Genomic DNA, 18,565 nt, shown 5'->3' with positions numbered 1-18,565 from the left:
CCAAACCATGTGGACTAAGTCCATCACAATGCCTTCACCGAGGGCTATACACTGAGGGATGCCATTTGATCAACAGTTGTGGGTTCGGAAATACCCCCGTTTGCAGCTTCCTCCGCATAACTTCCTCGCTTTTGGTAAAGTTCTTATCCATCTCTGGTAAGTCTTACGCCCCAGCTTATAATGGTTAAGAATTTATTGAAAAGTGTTCAGTTCGTCAGCGGTCTGTAGGGGTTCCTCGTTTGGGGGTGTTGTCGAGACAGCGCTGGAATCCCGGAAAGTGAGACCTTGGGCTAGCGCCTGCGTCTTCTAGTTCCCTCGCAAACCCTGATGAGTCGCGGTCCAGATTAGCGAAACCTGTTCCGCCGGGGGCTGTCCGACGGCTAATATGTGTACAGCTGCGGCGGAGATCCTGCCCGTATCAAAATTTCTGATTGCAGATTTTGAATCACTAACAATAACTCTCACATTCTTTTGAGTCAAAGCCAGCGCAATGGCGACTTCTTCCGCCTCCGTTGCTCCTAAATGGCTGACGCTGCAGCACGAGGCAGGGCCTCCGTTCTCGCGTGTAATTACGGCTGCGTATACTTTGCCTTGCTTGGATTCGGCCGCGTGCGTGTATATATCACATCCTGCCTGCTTTCTAATCTTTTCTGCAGCGCCTCAGCTTTGTCCCTTCGCCTGCCCTCATGATGCACCGGGTGTATATACTTGGGCCACGGGAGTATTCTCAGCCTGTCCCTGACTCGCGGTGGGACTTTGCCTGTCTGCTTGGGACATGCCTGGGCCTCGAACCCCAGCCGCTCCAGGATCCTTCCACCAGTCTGAGTGCGCAGCCGTATCTGATATTGCGATACTGTCTCCGCTTCAATGAGCTCGCGGAGGTGTTGGACACCCCTAAACTTATGATTTTGTTCGTTGATGTGTTCGAAAGAAGACCGAGAGCCGTCTTGATCCACTTCCAAATAATGATCTCGACCTGGTCTTTCTCTGCTTTGGTGAATTTCAGGTAGGGGGCTACATATACGACCCTCCTAATTACGAAAGATTGCAGTAACCTTAGGAGGTTCGCTTCCTTCATACCCGCGTGTTTGTTTGCTATTCGCATGACTAATCGGCACGTCTGGCTGGTACTCGCTTCCAGTCGTTGGATCATCTCGGCGTTTTTGCCGTTCGTTTGTATCCGCAAACGCAAGACCCTGATACTGTCGACAGTGCCAATAATGTTAGCGGTTACCCTCAGCTCGATGCCGTGCCCCGGGTCTGGTCCCCTTCCCCCCCTCCCCCCCCGTCGCCGCGCCTGCGATGTTAGGAAAAGGACCTCCAACTTCTCCGCCGAGCACATGAAGCTAAATCGGCTCCAATAGTCCTCGATAGCTTTGATTGCCCTCTGCAGCGTCTCCTCGATGTGCCCGTCACTGCCGCTGCTCATCCATTGCGTCAGATCGTCCGCGTAGAGCGTATGGTTCAGTCCTTCTATGCCTGCCAGCTTCCCGGGGAGACCCATCATCGCGACGTTACACAAGGTGGGCGACAGAACTGATCCCTTCGGCGTACCCTTGCTTCCCTGTTTATTACCTTCCAATGACTGCCCTCCCAAGCTGATCTTTGCCGTTCTATTTATAATAAAATCCTTTACATAATTGTAAGTCTTCATGCCCACATTTAGAGGTCAGAGACTCTCCAATATGGCCAAATGCTTCACATTATCGAATGCTTTAGAAACATCTAATTCCACGACTACCCTCGTGTCTACCGTTTTGTTGTCTATCACCTGTTCTTTGAGCTGAAACATGACGTCGCATGCCGATAGATGAGACCTAAAACCAATCATAGTGTCGGGGTACAGTCCCTGATCTTCCAGAAACCTATTCAGCCTGCTCTGAATAACATGTTCCATTAATTTGCCCACGCACGAAGTAAGTGAAATGGCCCTTAGATGTTCAAAACTAGGTTTCTTTCCAGGCTTTGGAATGAAGACAAGGTTGGCATCCTTCCACGCCGGCGGAAGCTGCCCTCTGTCCCAGCAGTCCTGCATGTGCGCTGTCAAATTTCTGACCGACACATCGTCCAGATTTCTGAGCATCTTATTACTTATCCTATCCGGTCATGCAGCTGTCTTCGTCCTCAGACTGTTTATCTCGGCCCTGACCTCACCTACCGCGATCGAGCTGTCAAGATCTACGTTCTCTAAACCCGAATACTCGGGCAGGGACCCAGAACCCGCACAGCTGAGATGTCTATCCCTGACCTCTCGGCGATGAGCTCATCGGTTGTTCCTTCGTATTTGTAAACGAGCTTTTGTAGCTGCTGCTATGCCTCTAGCTTGGATTTGTCCGGGTCTAGCAAGTGTCGCAGTAGATGCCAGGTCCTTGCACTACCAATTTTGTGATTCATTTGGTAACAAATGCTGCTCCAGTTCTGCTTGGTGAGGGTCAAAGCGTATTCTTCTATATCCTTATTCAACGCAGCCCACTGCCTACGGATATTTCTATCGCCTCTTTTCTCCGCGAGCCTCAAGTTGAGATCTCGCTTTTGCGCCACAGGTTTATCATGTGTCTGTCAACGCGTTCTTGGTTCTCATCCACCTCGATTTCCTCAGTTGCATCTTGGACCGATTGAATAACTCCCCTGCTCCATTCATCTATGTCTTCTATGCCATCCTGGCCGGACCGACTGTCCATGAAAGCATGCCAATTCACAGTTTCTAGCTTCTTCGTGCGAGCTACTGAAGGACCGTCCTCTATGACTATCTCAATTATTATGTGGTCGCTACCAGATCTTCACCCGTGTTGCACCACGTAGCCGAGATCCTGCCTCCAACCTGAGTGAGGTCCGGCGTGGTGTCTTGCGAGACACTGTTACCCTGTCTAGTTGGCCTCAAAGGATCCATCAAAAGAGTCAGACCGTTCTGCTGTATGTTATTCCATAAATCCTTCCCTTTAACCTGCGCAAACCTGTATCCCCAAGCTGGGTGATGACGCTCAACGCATTTCGACGAAAACGCCGATACCGCAGTCCACACCGATGCAAGCAGCGTAGAACTCGGCGCCGTACTTGTGCAGAGGACTGACGGACTAGAAAAGGTCGTTAGTTACGCTAGCCGGTGGCTATCCAGGGCGGAAGCAAATTATTCCACAAGATAAAAGGAGTGCCTCGCCATCATGTGGGTTGCATCAAAGTTTCGCCCCTAGCTCTACGGCAGGCCCTTCCAAGTTGTGAGCGATCACCACGCCTAGTGTTGGCTAGCTAACTTGAAGGATCCTTCAGGTAGCCTCGCATGATGGAGTCTGGGAGTTCAAGCATTCGACATCACCGTCGTTTTCAAGTTCGGGCGAAAGCACTCTGACGCCGACTGCTTGTCTCACGCCCGCGTCGAACCACCACCACAGAACGACCAGGATGACGACACTATCTTGGGACCCATCAGTGCCGACGAATTCGCCGAACAGCGAGCCGACCCGGAACTAAGGAGCCTTGTAGACTACCTGGAAGACAAGACCGTCATTGTGCCGAAGGTATTCAGGCGAGGATTGCCGTCGTTTTTCTTGCAAAACGACATTCGCCTAAAGAATGCCTTCTCGCCTCTCCGATCCAACTACCTCCTCGTGGTACCCTGAGCATTGCGTCCAGAGGTTCTGCAAGCTCTCCATGACGACCCAACGGCTGGACAACTCGGTTTTTCCCGCACGCTCGGGAAGATACAAGAAAATACTACTGGCTTCGCGTCTCGGCCGGCGTCACCCATCACGTAAGAACATGCCGAGACTGTCAGCGATGCAAAACACCGCCGACAAGGCTAGCCGGACTTCTACAGCCGATCAAGCCACCTCGCCGACCGTTCCATCAGATCGGGAGGGACTTACTGGGGCCTTTTCCGACGTCGACGCCCGCAATAAATTGATCGTCGTAGCTATCGAGCGTGCAGCGTCATTGCCTTTAGTCAACAGATTCAGGCACGACCTTTACGCATTTTAAGTAGTGCGTGCAACTCATTTCTGCTTCACTTACGCCGGTGCAAACAGGAAGCGGCCTTGTACTAACTCAATTGGTGTACTACTGCAGGAATGAACACCCTGCGATCCGACGAGAACTGTCAGCGCCTGCAACAAGAATTTACTCACGCTGTACTGCGCACAGAGTAATTCATGCAAGCGAGTCGGTGGAATTTCACAGCTGTCATCAACCCCTTCGTGTCATTGCTGGTTTGGGATTCCACAACAAACAGCAACTCCAGACTTCCGGCTGGTTTCGGATTCAACACACAACAGCCAGCCTTCCGTACCAATCCAACAAGAGACGTTTCTCGCAGACGAATAGCAAGCGGGCGGAAAGGCCAAAGTGGGCGGAAAGGCCAAAGCGGCCGGAAATTTTTTTCACCATTTGTTTGCTAGCGCCCGCCGCTGCCGTTTTCGTCCAGATCCATCTAGTCTGCGTACGTTTGTCGGCGTGGTGGCGCTCATTATCGATCGACCGGTATGTTCCGACATGCTGTGATCATTTTACGCAACTTCTCGTGTCCATCTGCGACCTTCGGTAAATTCCTCGTTGGCGTTCCGTATTCTCCTCACACGGGCGCGGTAGCGCTGAGTCGACAGGTTGGTGCCTAGGCGTGATAATATTTCTTTAATAGCTTTTATTTACAAGTTGTAATAACATTTCATCATTTCGTATTGTCGGCGCCTCCAGGACACCAAAGGGCAACGGAAACACCACGGCTGCCATCCTTACGTGAGACTACGCTCCCAATCTATCGTATTGTGCAACATACCGTGACGCCAACGAGGAATCTGCCTACTATTGTCTGCCATGGAAGTGGAAGAAGAAATGGCTTTTATACTTCAACCTACTTGGAAATGACAATGAATAAACAAAGACGCGGACACCTGGAAACGGCGGTGGTGGGTTCGCCTGGCTTTGCAAAAGCGCGAGAAGTTGGGTCACGCCAAGGCGTTGCCGCACATGGCGACGTTGAATACCGCGAGTATTGCTGACAGTTCACTCTTGTCGTAGAGCAAGGGCCTTTATCGCGTCGATCACGCCTACACTTTTGGTGCCATGTTCAGGTTGTTTACAGCTAGTGCAGCTTCCAGTGAAGCAACGACGCTTTCCGATGGCGAAAAAATCGGCCCGAGACCAATTTGGCTCGCAGCCTGTTTTTCTGCCTGTTTTGCCACCTGGCGGGCGGATTTTTCTAGATTTTGCCGCTTCCGACAGTCACCGTGTGAACGTAGCGATCCTGCAGAGCGCAGCCTAACCGGCACCTGAAGGGAAGCGGCGGAAATGTATACCGGAGATCCACCTGGGGTCTTTTAACGTGCACCTAAATCTAAGTAAACGGGCCTCGACCTATCATCTAAAATGCGGCTGCCGCATTGTTGCTTCATTTGTTGCACATTTGCTTCAGAAGAAGCCCCACCCGCTACGCCGAAACAAAAGCCTTCCCCAAAGGCAGTGCCACCAAAGTAGCCGGATTCTTCGTTGAGAACATCCTCTTGCGTCACGGTGCCCCAGAAGTCCTCATCACCGACAGAGGCACGACCTTTACGGCAGAACTAACTCAAGCCACCCTGCGATACAGCCAGACAAGCCATCGTCGGACCACCGCCTACCACCTGCAGACGAATAGCCTCACCGAGCGCCTAAAAGAGACGATCGCCGACATGCTGGCAATGTACGTCGACGTCGAACGCAAGACGCGGGATGCCATCCTTCTGTATGTGACCTACGCATACAAAACGGCCATGCAAGAAACGACGCACATGGCGCCGTTCAACCTGGTCTACGGAAGGAAGCCGGCAACGACGCTTGACGCCATGCTACCGGACGTCACCGACGAAGAAAATCTCGACGTTGCCACCTATTTGCAGCGGGCCGAAGAAGGTCGACAGCTCGCCCACCTGCGCATCAAGAACTAGCAGAGGACCGACAGCCGACACTACAATCTTCGACGACGCTACGTCGAGACCCAAACGCGACCGTGTTTGGGTCTGGACTCCGATACGTCGAAGAGAACTTGGCAAGAAACTGTTACCCCGCTATTTGGGATCATATAGGATCAACCGACGTATTGGCGCAATGGACTATGAGGTCGTGCCAGACGGCATTTCGCAATCACAGCGGCGCCGGGAACGACCTGAAGTCATCCACGTGGTGCGCCTTAAGCCTTTCTACGCCCGCTGACGAACTTAGGTATACTTTGTGCTTTGTTATTGTTTTTTTTTTCTGTGTCTGTACGCATAGTTTTGTTTTCGCTTTCGTATTTGTAGCGTCGGGACGATGCTTTTTAAGGGGAGGGTATTGACACGTATACATTTTTATCTTTCACCGCTGGCCGCTTTTCACCGGCTAATAAATGGTAAACGTTATCGCTAGGCACAAGACGCGCCTGCAGGTATCGGAAGCTTCTCGAACGTTATCAATGCTTCTATCCGTTGTCTCTTGTCACCGACGCTCATGTAATCTGATTGTATGAGCGACGCGAATTCACTAGAACTTTGTACAAGACACGCGAGTACCAGAGAATAATCTGGAACCTTCGATGACTCATGTATAAAGGCCCAACCGCATGCACGCGATATTCAAGCGACAGCGACAAGCGACGCGACAGGCACACCCTGTCGCGCTGTCGTGTCGCGGCGTGGAGCAACCACATGAACGCGACATCGCGAAAAAGAGTAGCGACGGATTTACATTGTTGTGCGAATAAATGTTATCTTGCACGCGTAAAGAAATCTCAATTTTATCAAAAGGTCAATGTTTTATCTAGACCTAGCTAAAATATGCTATCATCCCCAGTGAAAATCCGTCCCATGCATCCCCAGTGGAACTCCGTCCCATGCCGCCAGCGTAAGGTGCCGTGGCGCCATCTGTTGAGTAAAACTTAAAACACTCTCTCGGCTCTCGGTGCCGTCTCAGGCCTAACAGCGTCAAAACAAAACAACCGATCTCAATAATAACGACAAGAGAGCGCCGATACTTAGTCTTCAGCTAGCGATGAGGTGAAGCGATGACTGATTGTACTAATTATTTTTGCTGTCACAGCAGAGAGCAAGTTGCAAGAGCGAATTCAGATCGAAGCGGGCAGACTGATTGCTGCCATGTTGTTGTGCAATCGCTGTCCCCAGCGGATGTCGTCGCGCTGACTTCCGGGCGACAAGCGATATTTTCTGGCTGGCCAGAAACCGGCGACACGACCAGCGACAGCGACGGATAGCCCTCCGCGACGGCAAAACCTGTCGCTCGTCGCCGTCGCTTGTCGCTGTCGCTCGAAAATCGCGTGCATGCGGTTGGGCCTTAAAAGCCGACGCGTTTCGCCGCTGATCAGATTTCGACGGTCGCCAACTGTGTTCGCCGCTATTGTTGTGCTTCGAGTGCAAGTTCCTTTTGTGGGCACAGGTTCACCCAATAAAGTCTGCTTCGTCATTCACAGTTTTGGGACTGTTTTCTACAGTAGTGGTGCAGGTCGAGGAATCTCTGCTTTATGCCTCTCTCACTCGGTTTTCTTCAGCGTCAATACTACGTGACAATATCATTTAATTATTTCAAGGCCGCAGTGTATTTGCATTGTTATTACGTGTGAAAATATTTCATTGTTTTTCATATATTGTATAACTGCAATGTTTTATGGCCACAATATAAATACAATATATATCGTGCTTGATGTGTTACCCCATGCAGCCATATTGCACCTAAGGGGGAGAGGTTACCTCAAGCCGCGTCTCTGCGGCTTTCGTCCCTCATCCACCTCCATGTACCATTCCTATGTACTTGTGCGTGTGTGTAAATGGAAATCAATAAATCAAACGGCATTAAAATCTCCATGGAACTTCACCTACCAATATAATGAAAGCTGAAACAATTACCTCGCAATGAACGACGTGCTTAGACAGGACGAAATCCTTTCGCCCGATGTTACGGAGCCATGCAGTACTTCTGGCGCACGACATTTCGTTCTCCTCGTGGGATAGAAAATAATGCTATCCCTTTCTTTGACGTGCTGCATTGAAACGCACAGCAGCAAGGCATTTCCACGGAGAATTAAGCCCAGATTCCTACGGAAACACGGAAAAACTTAGGAAACGAACCTTCGGATCGGCAGAGCGACTACCGCTTGGAAGGCGCATGGCAGGCATTAGAAACTAAAAGCGCGCGAAAGCAAGTTTCACGCCACTTTCGTGGCGTCAGGGTCACCTGGCAAGGTGCGATCGTGCGACGCAGCAATTCAGCGTGGCTCTGGATCGGCGAAAGAGGCCGAGAAAAAGAGGAGGTTAACAGCGCCGGCGAGAGCGCGCGGCATAGATGAGAGAGCGCCGCAATTTTCCAACATCAAGCGGTTTTAGGCTGCCGGGCTTGTTCTCGAGCTTGTTTGTTAACCTCCAAGTTTCTGTCCCATATGTTAGTACCGGTAGAATGCAATGATTTTACACTTTTCTTTTCAACGACAGTATTAAGCTCCCAGTCAGGATTTGGCAATGCCTGCCGTATGCACTCCAACCAAATTTTATTCTTCTGTAAAATTCTTTCTCGTGATCAGGGTCCCCTGTTCTCCTCGGCAAATTCCAAACTGATTCACTTGAGGATCGCTTTGGGAGATATGGGCGGCTATGTGTTTCGGATTATAACGTATCGATAACACAAGTGCTTGAGGCTGAGGCAAGCATCCGCCTGAAAAACACATTGATTCTGTAAAACATGCCTTTATCATACAATCAGTTTAAAAAACGTGCCAAATCATCAGGAGCCAGTCAAGAGTATAACATCCGCTTGACCAGCACTGAATTAAACAAGCCCCGGCAGGACATGGCAGCACTGGTTTACATTGCCGGCTACTGTGCACACGGAACTCCTAAGCGCAAACCATGGGATGATTGCCTAGATATATTGACTGTCGCGGAACGAGAGCTAGAAGAAAGTGACTATGTGCTGATTGACAGCATCAGTCGAGGTGGATTGAAGTTTCTACAGCGAGCTGTTATCTACGCTGTCCTCAGCACGAAAGTTGTTTTCGACTGTGTCACTAGCAAAGATCATGAGCCCCTGTTTCGTGCTGAAACTAACCAGCGACTGACGCTACTGAATGCGCTTATGTATTTGCTGAGCGATAGCGAAGAATTTGATGCATGTGCAGTTGGCCACACTCCAGATTCCATAGTGAAAAATGTTTCGCTTCCAGCAATAAACATCCTGCTTAAGAACTATGCTGCTCTGCGAAATGAAGAACTAAACAAAAAGAAATCAAATGGAACGAAGAGAAAGTTAGTTACTCCGAAATGATAATGTGTGTGGTTATGTTGTTTGTATATATAAGCTGAGATGTATTCAGTCCGACAATAAAATGTATTCCTTGCTCTGAATCTAGTTTCCCGTTAGTAACACTCTGCTTGAAAATGTCAATAGCGTATACATTTGAAGAATGGTGATAACAAAATCCTCCTAGCTGCAATATTTATGTTTCGTAAATTGGTGCGCCCCCGGGCGACGAGAACCTGCCAATCACAACAGATATTCCGCCCTGTAAACCTAACTGTTCAGTTGCCTAACGCAAGACAAAATATTGGAAAACTGTCACGTGTCTTGAAACAAAAGCGTGACGTGCGTAGTATTCGACGACAAGCGCCAGCTGTGATGTTCTCCACGCCGGTAACAAAGAAAGGGAAAAAACACGACAGCGCGCACTATGTATATATGTGCGAAATATAAGGTCGAAACAAAACGCAAATTTATCGCGGACTGCCATTAAACATGAAGTGTATTGCTTCAGCCCCGTGGCGTCTGTAGTGACTTCTTTAATGATCATTAAATGTAGTTATAAGTTTCCTTCACGCCACAAAAAAAAAACTGCGTAGCTAAAGTGGCCGCAAAGTCATCTCCTAAACGATCGCGAAGGGCCGCGTACGGCCTGAGTTTGGTGACGTCACGGAGGAGTGCATAGACCTTTTTAGTCTACGTGGCGTTGACAGAGCGGGCGAAAGGGCGCACCAGCTCCCGCAGTTGCGCTCTAAGTGTGGCGTGAGGGGCGAGCGCATCGCCGCGAAGCCACGTCACCCTCGTTCTCGCAAGAGTCCGCTCAAGCCCTCGCCTCCGTTCTAACTACGCATTCCGCGTGCGATGCTCTCACCATTGTTCTAATGCGGAGCCGTCTTCCCATCCACTTTCTGGGGCATTTATGTTTTACAACTAGAACTAACCCTGGGAGTGTTAGCCAGCGCCACCACTCACAAACCTAGTAAACATAAATAACACATAAACATAAACATAAACATAAATACCCCAGAAAGTGGATGGGAAGACGGCTCCGCGGTAGCTCAATGGTGAGAGCATCGCACGCGGAATGCGAAGACGTGGGTTCGTTCCCCACCTGCGGACAGTTGTTTTTCCATCCGTTTTCATTTCCATTAATTTATCATGTCTTTCATTCAAGTAGTAAGTGCAAGCAATTTCCCCTATGTTGTCCTTGGTGTCATTGTTTGTTTTCTTCTTAAAATAAAGATAATAGTATCATTGGTCGTTGCACCCGTGGCGTGGATGCCAAAAGAACCAGAAATCCAGGTTAGCCACAACCACTGCATGTGATGTATTATCGAAAAGTTTGAAATATTGACCATTTATTTTCCTACCAAATGTAAGGATTTATGCTGAAGCTCACTTAATCAGCTTTTAGCCTCAAATTATGAGATTCTGGATAACACTGATGTAAGCATTTCGTTTATGTAGTAGCAACCTCAAATAAAGGTGACATGTCATGCTTATGCCTGAAACGGGCAAATAAATGGGCAGAAATTGTTCACGGTGTGCTGGAAAGCGCTGACTTTACGACGGTAAATCAGGAAGCTGCGTATGCTTTATTTGATTTCTGTGGCTTTTCAAACACGAAAATACAGATCCACGCAAAATATAGCGCGCAACAAACATTTGAAATTGGTACTTTTTAATGTGTGCTTATGAATACTGTTCACATATGTGTGGCAAATCTAGTAATAAGTATTACCTATATTATTAACGGAAACAATATAATAAACAACGATACAAAAAATGCAGGAAGTTTCTACAGTTCTCTAGATGCACAAACTAGCTCACAGTTGGCTTCATCTGCGTAGGTGGCTTTGATTTCTTAGTGTTTGCACCATGCAAGCGAGCGCGTTGAGACTTATTGCGCGTTTTGATTTGGCCTTACCGATGCGCAATTATAACGCAGGCGAGGGCTTCAGCGGACTAGGAACGCGCGGATAACACGGGCTTGCGAGAACGAGGGTGACGTGGCTTCGCGGCGATGCGCTCTCCCCTCACGCCACACTTAGAGCGCAACTGCGGCAGCTGGTGCGCCCTTTCGCCAGCTCTGCCAACGCCGCGTAGACTAAAAATGCCTATGCACTCCTCCGTGACGTCACCAAACTCAGGCCGTACGCGGCCCTTCGCGATCGTTTAGCAGATGACTTTGCGGCCACTTAAGCTACGCATTTTTTTTTTTGTGGCGTGAAGGAAACTTATAACTACATTTAATGACCATTAAAGAAGTCACTACCGACGCCACAAGGCTGAAGCAATACACTTCATGTTTAATGGCAGTCCGCGATAAATTTGCGTTTTGTTTCGACCTTATATTTTGCACATATATACGTAGTGCACGCTATCGTGTTTTTTTCCCTTTCTTTGTTACCGGCGTGGAGAACATGACAGCTGGCGCTTGTCGTCGAATACTAGGGACGTCATGCTTTTGTTTCAAGACACGTGACAGTTTTCCAATCTATTGTGTTGCGTTAGGCAACTGAACAGTTTGGTTTACAGGGCGGTATATGTGTTGTGATTTGCAGGTTCTCGTCGCCCGGAGGCGCACCAATTTACGAGACATAAATATGGCAGCAGCTAGGAGGATTTTGTTATCACCAGTATTCAAATGTATACGCTATCCACATCTTCAAGCAGAGTGATACCAACGAGAAAATAGATTCAGAACAAGGAATACATTTTATTGTCTGACTGAATACATGTCAACTTATATATACAAACAACATAACCACAGACATTATCATTTCAGAGTAAGTAACTTTCTCTTCTTCCATTTGATTTCTTTTTGTTTAGTTCTTCATTTCGCAGAGCAGCATAGTTCTTAAGCAGGATGTTTATTGCTGGAAGCGAAACATTTTTCACTGTGGAATCTGGAGTGTGGCCCACTTCGCTATCGCTCAGCAAATACATAAGCGCCCTCAGTAGCGTCACTCGCTGGTTAGTGTCAGCACGAAACAGGGCTCATGATTTTTGCTAGTGACACAGTCGAAAACAACCTTCGCGCAGAGGACAGCGTGGATAACAGCTCACTGTAGAAAGTTCAATCCACCTCGACTGATGCTGTCAATCAGCACATAGTCACTTTCTTCCAGCTCTCGTTCCGCGACAGTCAATATATCTAGGCAATCATCACATGGTTTGCGCTTAGGAGCTGCGCGTGCACAGTAGCCGGCAATGTAGACCAGTGCTGCCATGTCCTGCCGGGGCTTGTTTAATTCAGTGCTAGGTCAAGCGGATGTCATATTCTTGACTGTCTCCTGAGAATTTGGCACGTTTTCAACCTGATTGTATGATACAGGCATGTTTGACAGAATCAATGTTTTTTTGCAGGTGGATGCTTGTCTCAGCCTCAAGCACTTGTGTTGTGGATACGCTGATATCATATGCTCACAATTGAGCGTATGACACCTGTATATATACACTCTGGCACCCCTGAAAGCTACACAGGCTGAATACCTAATATCGGTGTGTCACTATGGGATTTCATATCTAACCAATCACGATGCTTCTGCGTCACGCCTAACAAGCCAAGGGGCGTAAAAACGGCACAGCAACCTACATCTTTGACATATATTTTGGCACTCTAGGCTATACTAAGCACGATATCTTATTCTTCTATGAACGATACCTGTATATCGCAAGTTCTTACGCCAGCCATTCCCGCACCTATAATGTTGACTCTCTTGTTCTACACCCAAGTGCCATGTGGTACGTGGGAAGCACGTAAACTTTTTCGCAAGTGTGTCGCTGCTGAAGTGGCTCATCAGACTATTTTCTTACCGCAAGCACCAGATTGACTAGTTTATGCACGTCGCGCCCTTAAACAAAATCTCCGCAGCATTGCATGCTATTATTGGGAAATGCTTTCAACGTTTAAGATAGTGAGCAATAATATATGAACTGCATTTCCTGCATTATTGCAACTGCATTATTGGGAACTACAAAAAATGCATTTCCTTGTAATATAAATGCACATATATCAATTGACGGGGGCACTGGAAAGGTCGCAATGACCGGATTGGTCTAAATTTGACATTTCAAATTTTATTTATAGGCGGAGAAGAAAATCGCTTTTGTCGCACAATCACTAGTCCGTAAAATTTTACCCAGCGCTCTATTTCATTTCTAAGAAAAATTCTCAACGTATGGTCGATTAAGGTATGGGCAACGAATGAATGTCGTAGAATACTGGTTATCGGCGTGCATTTTTCATATCTTACCAGAGTGTCTGCATAAGATGATACATTTGTCAGTAGAATTAAGTTTCACATGCACCCGGCAGTATCTGTCACAGTATTAATGTGATAACGAGCTTGTAGCGCTGTGCTTGGAAATGAAACTTAGTGTTTTTAAGATTTCTTTTCTGAGAAGTGTCGAAAGTGTATATAAAAATAGGTCGCAAGCATGTCATAGATTTGTTTTTCGAAGTTCCATGAAATAGAATCTTCTGCTTTCATTGTTATGTTTTTTTTTATATACTAGCGCCGTGATCCGAGACGGTGTATTTTTTTTCTGCGGCCTTCAAGTGCGTCACAGTTGAAGTGCGTCACAGGCCTTTAAGTGCGTCACTTCCCTATAAATTATGCACAAATGGCATACCGCAGAAGCCAAGTTCAACTTCAGCTCACCTAGAAGAGAGCAAACCTGCGCATACGCTGAACAAATACGCCGTTGTTTTTACTGGACATTTCCCGGCTGCATTGGTAGACGTGTTATGTTTCTTTAATATCTGCGAAGGTGACAGATCAATGGGGAATTTTCTAGCAGGGTGCAGAAAACATTTCACTTTGCTAATATACTTACGTTATGGATAATAAGAGCTTAAATTCTACTTTTACCCTTCAGATTTTAAGGTTTCAAAGTCAGTTTGATTGAAGAAACGAAAGATAACCTAGGTTTTATAGAACGAAAAGGCACTTAGGCTGCATTTATCATTGTTTTGTTTTCTGATTCTAGAGCTTCGTGATCTCTGAAATTTCAGCAGAAAGCGCTTGGCCGCATGCTGTTAACAACATGAGGACATATGCCCGGGCGTTACACAGGTCAAATACTACACTCCCGCCACACATCCACATGAAAGCCACCGTGAAGTAATAATTATTACGAAAGCCGGGAAAAAACGAAGCGGTTTGTTCATATTCGCCTGAGCGAGCTCGGCGGCTCAGTTGTCATAGTTGTATGGCTTTTCATACGGTGGATATGTCTTATTCATCTGCTGTGTTCTAAATCGGAACATACAAGTTATAATAAACTGCTGCTACACTTGCGAACGTCAACCAATCGAATGCACATAGGGGTACCTCAAAACTCACAGAGCTTAAACTCCCTCAAATCAGTTTTGCAAGAAATGAAAAAAAAATCAGTTTTCTAGCAAAATATGATATCTCTGACGTCCGCTGTGCTGTGAATGTGCTGTGAAGCACAATAAGACTGTGGAAGCTATCAATGTAGGTCCGTTGCTTCATGCTCACTGTGCCGTGCTGCGCGCTTCGGCCGCTTACATGTAGCTTTTGAATTATGACTTGCGTTTTCGAAATCTATTTTCGAAGCAACTTTCCTAATTTAGATGTCGCTCAAGTGCCAGAACTGGTCATTCAAGTCAGAAAAAAAAAGACAGGCTTGGTCGACAGACAGCAATTTTTGTCGCTAAACTAACAAGAAAGACGCCAAATTTAGTGACAAAACGGCAAAAATGGCAACACTGATTAGAGGCCTGTAAATTACAAAAACCAAAACTCATTCTGTGTATTCAAAGATGGTTAGCCAAGACGGACCTAAGGAACATGGGATGATGCAGCATGTGGTGAAACGTGGAATTTGTTTTTGAGTGCTCGCCGACAGTCACCTCTACAATGGTGGCGGCCCGTAAGTGGCCCGTATAGAGAAGAGCGGTAACCCTTAACTAGTTAGCACGGCTGGCCGAGCGCCACATGCTACAGCGCGAGGCGGCGAGTTCCGAAAGAAAGTTGCACTTATGTGCGCGTCATTTTGAAACAAATCTTTGCTTCAGATGTTTTGCTGAATTTGCCAGTGTGAAGCCAACTGTGCCCATCCTTAAGGAGCGAGGGGGGTAAAGCGCCGACATTGCACCCCCCCCCCCTTTTAAGCCTACGGGGGGGGGGGGGGGGGGGGGAGGCTGCCACCATGGCTGATGCGCCTTTGTGCCGGGACAAAATATTACGTGAAGATACGGGCACGTGCTCAATGGGATTTCAGCGCCCTTTGATGAAGCATGTGCCTGGTGTCAAGACACGACATTGCCCATGTGCGTCCTCTCGTGCTTTAGTGCCTACTAAATACGCACACTTTTGTCCAGCGCATTGCCGGAATTGCGATGAGCTTACAAGATTTGTCGGAATTGCGATGAGCACACAAGATTGCGCTAAGGGAGTTGTGTGCGTGGGCCATTGTATGACGTGTGACAAAGCACGACTCGGCTGCTCGCTCCGCCGGGCGAAAGAGACACTACCCTCCCAGTGTAAACTTTTGAAGCTATCGAGATTCTGACAGCAGGCTGCCAAGAAGAAGGTGAATTGGCACCGCTCAAAAGTCATGCAACTGTCGTCGACCCGTCGTCCTAACGCCATCGCCGTCATACAGACGTCATGCATTCGTTGTCTTCCTGATGCCATCGTGGTCTTTCAATCGTCGTCTTTCCTGCTTCGTGGTCTGACTCTCATTCTGCTGTTTTCGCTCTGCCTTGTGCTGCGACCCGGCGGTTCAAGTTATCTAATATCTTGGAGCTCGAGGTACGTGTTCGGCGTCGTGATGACGTCGTGCTCGTTGCATCGTCGTCAATACAGCTTGGTCAGCCGACTCTCGTGATGCCATCGTCAACACAGTCTTCGTCGTGCTATCGTCGTGACGCTGCCGTTTGATGATCGTCATAACTTTAGCAACATCATCTTATTATCGTCATGCCGCCACCGTTGGTCCATCAACGTCTATTTTTCATCGTCATTCTGTTGCGATCATGCTCTCCTCATTCAATCGTGATTATTCCGCCCTTGGCAGAGCGTCATGCAGAAATTTGGTCGCAAAATGCGGGTAACCGATTGGAGCAAGGTCCGCGACGTACAGAGCAAAAACATTTCATGCAACGACTGCCATCTCCACCCTACAAACCATCTTAGACGACTGAATCCTTCCGACGACAGTAAATTAGGACTAACCGACCCCTGACCTAAACCTCTTCAACCTATGGGCGCAGCGCCACCAGTTGGAACATGTGGCGAGTCATAACCCTTTGCAACACGAAGCCCGCGCTTTGGCTACACTGCGCGTGCTCGGCGCTACGAAAAGCAACTGTCACGAAACCGCTGGGGTGATTGGTGTGAGCACCGAGGCTCCGGGGCAGAAAACATGAAAATATAGCGCACTTATCGAGCCGTGGAGCGTGGTGGTTATCATTAAGACCAGTCATCAGGAATCGGACTGGCTGTCAACCTTATGCCGGAATATTTTGGCAAGCAAGCAGCTGTCAGCTTTTAGAGCGAAAGCTCTACTACGCCATGCCTCGCAGGGTCATTCATCGCATCGCAATGACCTTGATTCACCGGAGCGCAAGTGTGGCACGTGTGACGTCAAGCCACATGATCCGCTGTGAAGAGGCGTCGCAGCTGCGCTTGCTCGGCGCCTCGCCGCTGCGGTACCGCGTGACTAGGCGAGGGTTTAAGGGCTGCTTCATGGGCGCTTGATCACTTAGTCTCCCCATGGATGGCGCGCTGGCTTGGCCGTGTGCGTGTGCTTCAGCGCAAGCGGAAGGCTGAATGAAATCATCCAGTAGATATAGCTAGACGGCATTCTGCGAAATCTCAAGCAAAGGCAAAATTGTATGCTGAAACACCGGAGCAAAGGGAGGCCAGATTAGCACGTTAAAGAGGAGCTTACCAAGAGCAGAAGCGTGAAATAATGAAACACTGCGCATAGTCTTTGAAAAACCAAGCCAAACAGACCTTTCGCTCTTGATAACTAATTTTACAAGTGTTAAACCTCAGCCAACGTTTTTCCTTGTAACTACCAACCTCCGGCAAATCCTTTTTGAATTGGTGAGGATGATACTTAGCTCATTACGATGCTTTCACAAAAGCCGAGATACTCGCTGCAATCAAAGGCACAAAGCAACATTCAACGCCTGTACATGACCGTATACCTTGTGAGGTTTTTAAGAACTTGGAAGGTGAGGCCATCGACAGGCTATCGTCAGCGCAAGAATCGATGGATCTCTTAAACGCGAGACATAAATCAATTAGCCAAATTCAAGGAGTACCGAAACCAAGTAAATTCAGAATTTAAAAAGGCAAAAGAAAAATATTATGAGTAGGTATTCTCGCGCATCTATACGAATCCAAGAAAAGTTTGGCTGGAAATTAAGAAGCAATCTGTAGGAAAGGCTAGCCCTCAAGACCTACAAATACCTTCTGTAAACGGTACTCTTGCAGATGATGAAGCAGTCACTGTCCTAAATGCTCACTTTGTTCAATGCTGTACCAATATTTCTGCAGAAGATCCAGAACAGATAGGACATAGGGTTACGAAACAGACTGTACTAAATTCGTTATTGTTATTTCCGGTGACACCAGGCGAAGTTGAAAGCGTGATCACTAACTTTAAGTGCAACACTGCTGCATGTGTCGACGGTATCATGGCATCCCCTATAAAATATGTGTCTGACATCATCTCTAATGTCTTAGCTCACATATCAATAAAATTTTGAATCCGGAATTTTCCCCACCAAACTTAAAATAGCCAGAGTTTGCCCGATTCATAAAGGTGGCGCTGACCATAGCGTAAACAATTTCCGACCTATATTGATACTACCTCTACTGTCGAAGCTTTTTGAAACTGTTCTAAATTCATGACTGGAAGGTTTCTTAAGGAAATATGGTATTATCAGTACGGCCCAATATGGATTTCAAAAAAATAAATCATCAGAGGATGCGCTTTTAAACATAAAACATTAAATACTGCAAAATATTGAAAAACGTTTATACACTGTAGGTTTATTTCTGGACATGACCTAGCGTAATGCGTTTGACAGTGTAAATTATGTTATGCTTCTGTCCAAACTTTATGATTACGGTATACGTGGTACGGCATTAGATCTGATGAGGAGTTACTTAACGGATCGTTACCAGTATGTTTCATTTAATCAGGCGACTTCCTCACTTCTCAAAATACAGACTGGCGTACCACAGGGATCCATACTTGGCCCTGTATTATTTAATCTTTATATTAATGACCTTCCATGCATTTCTTCCTCACCTAATATCATAATGTA

General features: G+C 47.5%; 1 non-coding gene across 1 annotated transcript; it reads left to right on the top strand.

Annotated features, from left to right (window-relative positions):
* Window positions 1–10,293: 10,293 nt before the first annotated feature.
* Trnap-cgg (transfer RNA proline (anticodon CGG)) lies at window positions 10,294–10,365 on the top strand. Its single transcript has one exon. It is a non-coding gene; the product is annotated as a tRNA-Pro (tRNA).
* The last annotated feature ends 8,200 nt before the right edge of the window (window positions 10,366–18,565 follow it).

This window comes from Dermacentor silvarum, chromosome 11 (genome assembly GCF_013339745.2).
Source record: "Dermacentor silvarum isolate Dsil-2018 chromosome 11, BIME_Dsil_1.4, whole genome shotgun sequence".
Taxonomy (NCBI): Eukaryota; Metazoa; Arthropoda; class Arachnida; order Ixodida; family Ixodidae; genus Dermacentor; species Dermacentor silvarum.
Note: the sequence above shows the minus strand (reverse complement) of the source record. Positions and strands in the feature narration are given on the sequence as shown.